The sequence below is a fragment of the Poromitra crassiceps genome (genome assembly GCF_964638095.1).
Source record: "Poromitra crassiceps genome assembly, chromosome: 8".
Lineage (NCBI taxonomy): Eukaryota > Metazoa > Chordata > Actinopteri > Beryciformes > Melamphaidae > Poromitra > Poromitra crassiceps.
The window spans coordinates 14702923-14711217 of NC_139629.1; the positions used below are offsets into that span (position 1 = coordinate 14702923).

The following is an 8295-nucleotide window of genomic DNA, read 5'->3' on the forward strand; positions in this document are numbered from 1 at the left end:
ACTTAGCTGGGAGGTCACGACCCCCAACTCCTTCACTCCAAAAAAGAACTTAGACAACTCCAGCTCATTCAGAATGCTGCTGCTAGAGTTCTAACAAAGACTAAGAAAGCTGATCATATTACTCCAGTTCTTAAGTCCTTACACTGGTTGCCAGTGTGTCATAGAATAGATTTTAAAATACTGTTACTAGTCTACAAATCACTTAATGGCCTAGGCCCAAAATACATTGCTGAATTGCTCCCACGCTATGAACCGTCTAGACCTCTCAGGTCAGCAGGGTCCGGCTTACTAACTGTCCCTAGGATTAAATCAAATCATGGGAATGCTGCATTCACCCACTATATGCTTCTGCTAGCTGGAACAATCTGCCTGAAGACATCAGATTTGCCCCAACTTTACTTACTTTTAAAAATAGACTAAATACTTTTATGTTTACCGTCGCTTTTAACTGCTGACAGATTGAAAATTTGTTTTATTCCTCTGTACGTTTTTTTTTAACTATTGTTGCAACTACCGTAAATTCCGGACTATAAGCCGCGGCTTTTTCCCCGTTTTTTGGCCTTTTTTGGCCCCTGCGGCTTATATAACGGTGCGGCTTATCTATGGATTTTTTCCAAAAAAAAAAAAAAAAAAAAAAAAAAATCTCTCTTTTTTAGCACTCTTTCTAACTATAAATCCACTTCTGTTTTAATTTCCTCTCTTGCCCTCTTTTCACCACACCGCGGACACTGTGTGCACTGTAAAAAACAACACAGGTGGTGTTGTGTTATGTTGTTTTGTTGAAATGTTAATAAATGGGAGCTTCCTCAAACAGCCATCTCTTTCCCGACAATCCCCTCTGTGCATGAACCCATACATATGGTAATTAAACATTAAAACACAAAAAAAAAAAAAAAAACATTAAAACACCCGCGGCTTATAGTCCGGTGCGGCTTATATATGAAAAAAACAGTCAACTTTGCAGGTGCGGCTTATACACCGGTGCGCCTTATAGTCCGGAATTTACGGTACTCTGTTATGATGCTTTTAAATGTCTATTTTATCCTCTTCTTTTATTCTCTTATTTTCTTGTGTCGTCCATCTTACTCTGAATTGCCTCTATCTGATTTTATGCAAACCCAATGCTGTGGCATGTACGGGCAACAGAAGACGCAAGGTACCAGTAGAGGGTATGCTTGGCGTCCAAACTACAGTATAAAGACAAAGCTGTTATGAAATGTCTATTTTATCCGCTTTTTTATTTTATTATGTCATCCATTTTATGTGAAGCACTTTGATCTGCATCTGTGTATGAAATGTGCTATACAAATAAACTTGACTTGACTTGACTTGACTTAGCTGGGAGGTCATGACCCCCAACTCCTTCACTTAGCTGGGAGGTCACAACCCCCATTCAACTGCGGGGGGGGAGGGGGGGGGGGGGGGGGGGTGGTTGGGGCGTAACCAGACAATTATGTTTCTTTTCTACCTCCAAATAATTATTCTGTTGGCTAAGATCCTGTTTTATAAATTCATGTCCATCAGTGAAAAGAAGATTACAACTTCTATGCTTCAGAAAACCCTTTTACTAGCACAATGTTATTCACAAAATGTCCTCAATGGAAAATGACAATTAAAGGAATGAAATGGACACCGTTATGGTGAGAAAGCCTGTAACAGGTTCAGTTTAAAGTGGTCTTAAACAATATAGTGTTGCTTGTAACACATTATGGTTGCCTATAAGGTTAAAAAGTAGCCTAATGGGGAATACGATTAAATAAAAAATAATGTAGGTTCTGCCCAGCCCAAGCAAGGACACTTGTGACTATTTTGGCTGAACAAAAAAGATAGAAAACGGTCTTGACGGTATTGAAAATCATACCTTTGGTATTTCTAAATACCCCGGTATACCGTAATACCTTAATACCGCCCAAGCCTACTGTGGACTGAACGCCTTATGATAATAAATATAACAAGACAAATGTGCACTGTAGAAGACTGAGGTAGCTGCTCCCCACTGGTTGGAGCTCATGGTTACAGACGCAGGGCCGGATCTAGGGGGTGGCAGGGGTGGGCTAAATTAATCTTGCCCACCCAAAAAAAAATAAAAAATAATAATTAATCTCCTTTTTTGAATTCCAGGCGACCCCACTTAGGGTCGCGACCCGAAGGTTGGAGACCACTGGGTTAGTTAGTTTAGGGCACCTAACGGTAGTTATAGCTTTAATTTGTTTTGAGAAATAAGCTCATCCAATGCAAAGAATATTATGGAGTTGATTATTTTAAACTATGGATGAAGGATTGTTATTTATTTGTTAGGGTAACAAAGTCAATCTGCTTTCAAAGTTTTAATTTCAGTTTGAGTTTGAATAAGACTAAAAGTCTTGTAAATATATAGGTTCGAAGGCTAAATGGCAAATAGTTTTTAGCTATGGTAACAGGCTAAAAACGGACCTGGTACCAGCTACTGTATGGCATACTAGCTTGTCGGCAATAATGTTCCAAAGTTAGACACATTTTTGGGAGTTTTTTTTTGGTATGGCTATTTGCCCCCCCCCCAAAATTTTTTTCAATTGCCCACCCAGTAACCTCACCCTAGATACGGGCCTGTACAGACGGTGCAGATTTCAGCCAAAAACAGGGTGTAAATGACGTCTTCAAGTCAACCTGGTGTGTGTGTGTGTGTGTGTGTGTGTGTGTGTGTGTGTGTGTGTGTGTGTGTGCGTGCGTGCGCGTGCGTGCGTGCGTGCGTGTGTGTGTGTGTGTGTGTGTGTGTTCCCCTCTCTGTCTGTTTCTCACGGAAGAATGTGAGGAATGAGATGAGCTGGAGGCAAATCAACCCGAAAAACACACTGGCACATGTAGACACATGTAGACACACACGTACGTACGTACGCACGCAAGCATGCACGCATGCACAGTCACACATATGGGGTGTATACTGTGCCAGTGATGAGGCTCGTTTGAGATGAGCAAATTCTGCGCAGATTCGACCAGCGCCTTGCTTGCCCCGTTGCATGATGGTTAGAAAGTTGTCTGACTTGCTCCGTCCTGCCCGACTGCGTGAGTCACGTGACTCTCGCGAGAGCGAGGCGGGCGCAGATTTGGAGCGAGGCGCCGCAGTTGCTCCCCACCAACTGCGCCCGACTGTGGATGACAGAGGATGACGAGAAACGCATCAAGCTGAGCGCCCATTGGTTCAACACAGGCGCATCACAAACCCACAGTGAAGTGTAGAAACTTCAATTTTATATCTATTCCAAGCTGTCACTCCATATTTTACATAAATACCACCTGGAATGCCTACATTAAAATAAAAATAAGGAATCTGAAGATCTGTGTTATTTGAGCAGTGAGTGTGGGTGGCGCTAATGCATGTTTTAATTTGTTTACAAACCGCTGTTAAACCAAACTGTAGAAGAAGAAAAGCAGCAGCGAGTGTGCCGTCGGGGGTGTTCGACTTGTTGACGCCTCGCCTGACTGTGCTCGCCTGCTCTCGCCTGCTTTCCAGGCGAGGCGGCAGTCATCTCAAACGAGCCATAATGTTTTTTTTCAACACGTGCACGCGTACGTAGGCACGTAGCTTCGACACGTTCGACTGCTCACTCAGCCTAGACTGGCACAGTATACACCCCATACATACACACACACACACACACACACACACGCACGCACGCACGCACACGCGCACACACAGACACGCACGCACGCACACGCACACACACACACACACACACACACACACACACACACACACATACACACACACACACACACACACACACACACACACACACACACACACACAGTTAATAATCCCTTCCCAGTGTCCCTGTTGGCTGTGTTAAAGGAACAGCTCACCCTAAAATCCAAAATACATATATTTCCTCTCACCTGTAGTGCTATTTATCCATCTATATCGTTTTGTGTTAGTTGCCTGCTTTCTCCAATACAATGGAACTGGATGGCACTCGGCTTGTGGTGCTCAAAGTGCCAAAGAAATACATTTGAAAAACTCAACAGCAATGTCTCTTTACAGAAATCATGACCCCGTTACTCAAGACAATCCACAGACCTTGTTATGAGCAGTTTCATGGAGGAACTATTTTCTTTTGACCGAACTACATCCGCTAGCTGCTAGCTAGTTCCTACATGAGACTGCAATGGAGGGGCATCTCCCAGGAGTGCGGTGAGTGGGAGGAGCTAGCCGCGCGGGGGGGCAGCTCCAAGCCCGTTCTGGAGCGGCATGAGGGACCTCACGACCGCTGAGTCCTTTCGCTTCCTCTCAAACCGGTGGGCAGGGGCGGACTAGGATCATAATTCAGGCCGGGCATTAGATACCAAGCAGGCCAGGCCGATACAGGCCGACGTGCGTGCCGGCGTCCGAAGGGCGGCGCCGAAAAATTTGGGCTGTTTGAAGCCCAATTTGGGCCGTTTGAAGCCCAATTTGGGCCGTTTGAAGCCAGATTTGGGCTGTTTGAAGCCAGATTTGGGCCGTCTGAAGCCCGATTGGGGTTGTTTGAAGCCAGATTTGGGCCAGTTGAAGCCAGATTTGGGCCGTTTGATGCCAGATTTGGGCCGCTTGAAGCCCAATTTGGGCCGTTTGAAGCCCAATTTGGGCCGAGTCCAATTTTACAATGAGATGCACCCACTTTAACCCTGAATAAAGTAATAAAACCACTAGTAAACCAGTAGGCGGCGCCTGGCCTGCTGTTCAGTGAGTGGCCTGACTGAGGGCACAAAAAAAAAAAAAAAAAAAAAAAAAAAATTTGGTGCCCTCAGTCACATGATGCCCTACGTACTCTGCGTTTAGGTGCGGCGGCCCTGGGTAAATCAAATGTAAAATTTTAAAAGAAACTTCTCTAATCTTGTTGGTAACACCAGCGAACATAGTGGTGCATTGAAACAGGCAAGGAAACATGACGTTCAACCTGGAAACCGTAGCAATACATTTTCAGACTACAGCCCAGGAGAATCATTTGGACGTCCGGTCGGAATTTTTCAAAATAAAAGCTTTCATTCAAACTCAATACAATACACATTGAAAATATACAAAGGGGCTTTAATTTTGGTATTTTTCACATTTCATATCTGGCACATGTCAGACAACATTGCAGACAAAGTAGGAAGGCTGATCCGTGAGCGGCTGCTTCTGGGACAAATGGTATCTCACTCTTTGTGACAGATATGTTCCCATCCTGAAGTTCACGCCAGGTTTCCGGATGACTTGTCTTCAGCTCCTTCATGTCTGCGATGTACCGTGGCCAAAGGCGTTTGTATTTTATCCGATCTAGGGCAAAGAAGAGCTTACTTAGTGCCTCTCCCGCTTGCAGGTGGAGAACTAGATCAGAATTTCTTGAAGCTTCGATGAAGAACAGGATGGTTTCAACATGGTGGAGGTAATTTGTTATTGACTTGAACATTGCGTTAGAGCATTTTTCTGCTTCCCATGTTTTCAGCTGCTCAATAACATTTTCGTCGGTGAGGGTTTGAAGCAGGCAGTCATTGGCATTAGCGATGCATTCTGGACTTGTGCTTCTGTCAACTGCTGATCTTGCACAGGCTTCCTGGACTTCATTCACAGGCTTTGAGCAGATGGATTTGAGGTTTGGTTTTTCTGTGAAGAATTTGTCTAGGAGAAGTTCATACAGGGCCATGTACGTATGGATGTGTGCACGAAGAGTTCTCTTGTAGTGGGCACACTTCAGAATCTGTCGTGTTGTGGCGGGCCCATACACATCAGCCTCAATCCACGCATCATCTATCCCAGAATTTTCAATGGACGTACCTAGTGCCCTCAGTGCAGCCATCACAGTGTGTAGCTCACCCAGTCTGGGAAGAACTGTTTTTCTCAGATCTTCCCTTGAATCCACCAACTGCACTGCCTTCTCGTATAAGGCCATGTCAAAGGTAATCACTGTTGGGTGTTCTTCACCAATGACCAAACTCTTCAACTGGGATGCTTGTAGAATGACAGTCAGCATTGTAGACCACTCGTGTGCAACTTCTGGCAGTAGTGGTAGCGCACCAACTTGGGTCAAGGTTTGGCCAGATGACACGAGTGACTTGAATCCAGCCCAACCAGGGATTCTGCTCTGTTCTCCAGCATCATTTTCTCTAGACAGGGCAGATGCTATGATCCAGCCTAGGGTGGTCAGTTCATAAGACGCAGCAACCCCTGTGGTGTCAACCTCAAATTTTTGTGCTCTCTTGACCAGTCCAGGTTTTGGTTTGCTGCAAGGCTTGATGGGAACATGATATGGGGTGACCGATAGGTTCTTTGCTTCACTAAGTTCCAGAGTGGGTGCGATGGCTTCCCCTGGAGCATTGGCTTTCTGATACACTGCAGTGATTGTCCCATGTGTGGTGCCTTTCCCATCAGCGGTGTCCTCTGCGAAGTCTGTATTGTCAACCGCAAAGAACACAAAGGTTCCTTTTTTGAGGAAGGGTGGGACGTACAGGCCATCAAACTGTCTTGTGTTTTGCACAACAGCATTGGCTATAGCTGTTTCCAAGAGCAGCGACCGGCCATATGGTACACAATAGTTCTGTGAATGAAGGAGGTCTATCAGTTTCTTGTTCCTGGTGTCGTGATGGACGGTAAGTGCCAACCCCAGAACCTATGGATTTTCTCTGGCATGTTGTGTCCGGAATGTGGCTGTTGCCTGCTTGGGTTGGTGTTGCACCTGTTTTTTGGTTTTGAAAGCATACATGATGTTCTGGCTTAATGTCAGTGCTGATTGGTCCACTGTCCTCTGCCTCATCTCTGTTTGCAACTCCTGGTCTGGCCCTACCAAAATCCAACGTATAAGGCTGTACAACTCTTGTGGAACGTCTTCTGCCGTGCTCAATACAGTAACAGTGTCTGACTGTTTCTTCTCATTAGTGAAGTTCACAATACTTCTGCGTATTAGCTTAGCTGTCTTGTATAACATCTTCATGTTGTCCATTTCACTCGCAGCGTCTTGTATCATGTGAACCATATCTTCTTCATAGGCTTCAGGGCAATAAAGAACTGATGGCTTTCGTCTGTCTTTCTGCCTCACAGACTTCACACTGGGTAAATGCTCAACCTCAACCTTCTGCTTTAAATCTAAGCCCCGAGGCTAAGGCTAGGGAGAAGGCTGCTGGCACTGTGCTGTCTGGGTGCAGCACCTACAATCTTAGAGGTGAAGCTTGAGCACGCCCTGACTGTGCAGTTTCAACAAGTGCTCAAACTCCACAGGCATGGCGTGGACTCCCTTCTCGGGCTTTGTGTCATCATAGTAGTGGTTGGTGAGGGACTGATTTGTGACCGGGTGCTGGCTGAACGGCCAGAAGCCGTACAAATGCACGTCGGCGCAGAGCTCCAGCGCCAGGCTAGCCATCATGAAGCCGGTGCTGAGCCGCACTGCCTTGAGGCCCTGGGAGCGCCAGAAGTGGTCCAGACTCCGCAGATAGTCCGGGTTGAAGAAGACGGGCCGGGTGGGGCTTTCAAACTCCTGGATGGAGTACAGGGCCCGCATGGACAGGGGCATGCTGGGCAGGTAGGAGAAGGCAGGCAGCAGCAGCAGCGAGTCGCCGTAGAGACGCAGGCTCTCCACAAAGGAGAGCCTTTCATGGCATGAACAGAACATGTGTGTTCTGTTCATGCCATTGGCTAAAAGGGGGCCGTGGGGTCGACTTCGAAATGCAGGGTGGCAGAGGCGGATTAGGGTGGGCTGCCCCTGAACATCCTGCATCCTGATTGACACAGATTTCCAGGGTTTACTGCCATTTCTTGGTCTGGCTGCCATGTTTTTATCGTTCATTAACAGTGATTTTCCCCCCTTATTATGTAAACATTTAGTATAAGCTGTATGAAATGATGATTAGCTTAACACATATAAATCAGATTTACTGAAGGGACCGGGGTTTCTAGAAAGGCAAATTTTGAGTTAATTTGAAGAGAGTTCAAGAAACCACTTGGCTCAGTTTGCCATTTGTTCTGCAGTTTCACCTGCCAGGCTCGTCAAAAAGCATTTAAAGCTTTTAAAAAATAAAAAATAAAATAAAGCAGTAATTCATCACTTATTATCACTAAGTAGAATAATGCTTTAAAAACTTGATGGGCAGGGGGCATCTGCCCATGGACCGCTCTGTAGGTAAACACTGGATCCTGAACTAGACAGGAAGCCAGTGCAGGGAGGCTAAGATTGCAGTGATGTGGGATGATTTTTTGGACCTTGTAAGCAATTTAGCTGCAGCGTTTTGGACCAGTTGTAACCGGTCCACGCAGGGGCGGACTGGGATCATAATTCAGGCCGGGCATTAGATACCAAGGAGGCCAGGCCGATA

General features: G+C 45.8%; 1 pseudogene across 1 annotated transcript; it reads right to left on the minus strand.

The window, feature by feature from the left end:
• Window positions 1-7142: 7142 nt before the first annotated feature.
• Window positions 7143-7754, minus strand: LOC310780488 (alpha-2,8-sialyltransferase 8F pseudogene; annotated as a pseudogene). The gene has a single exon. The product of its transcript is annotated as an alpha-2,8-sialyltransferase 8F pseudogene (transcript).
• Window positions 7755-8295: the final 541 nt, after the last annotated feature.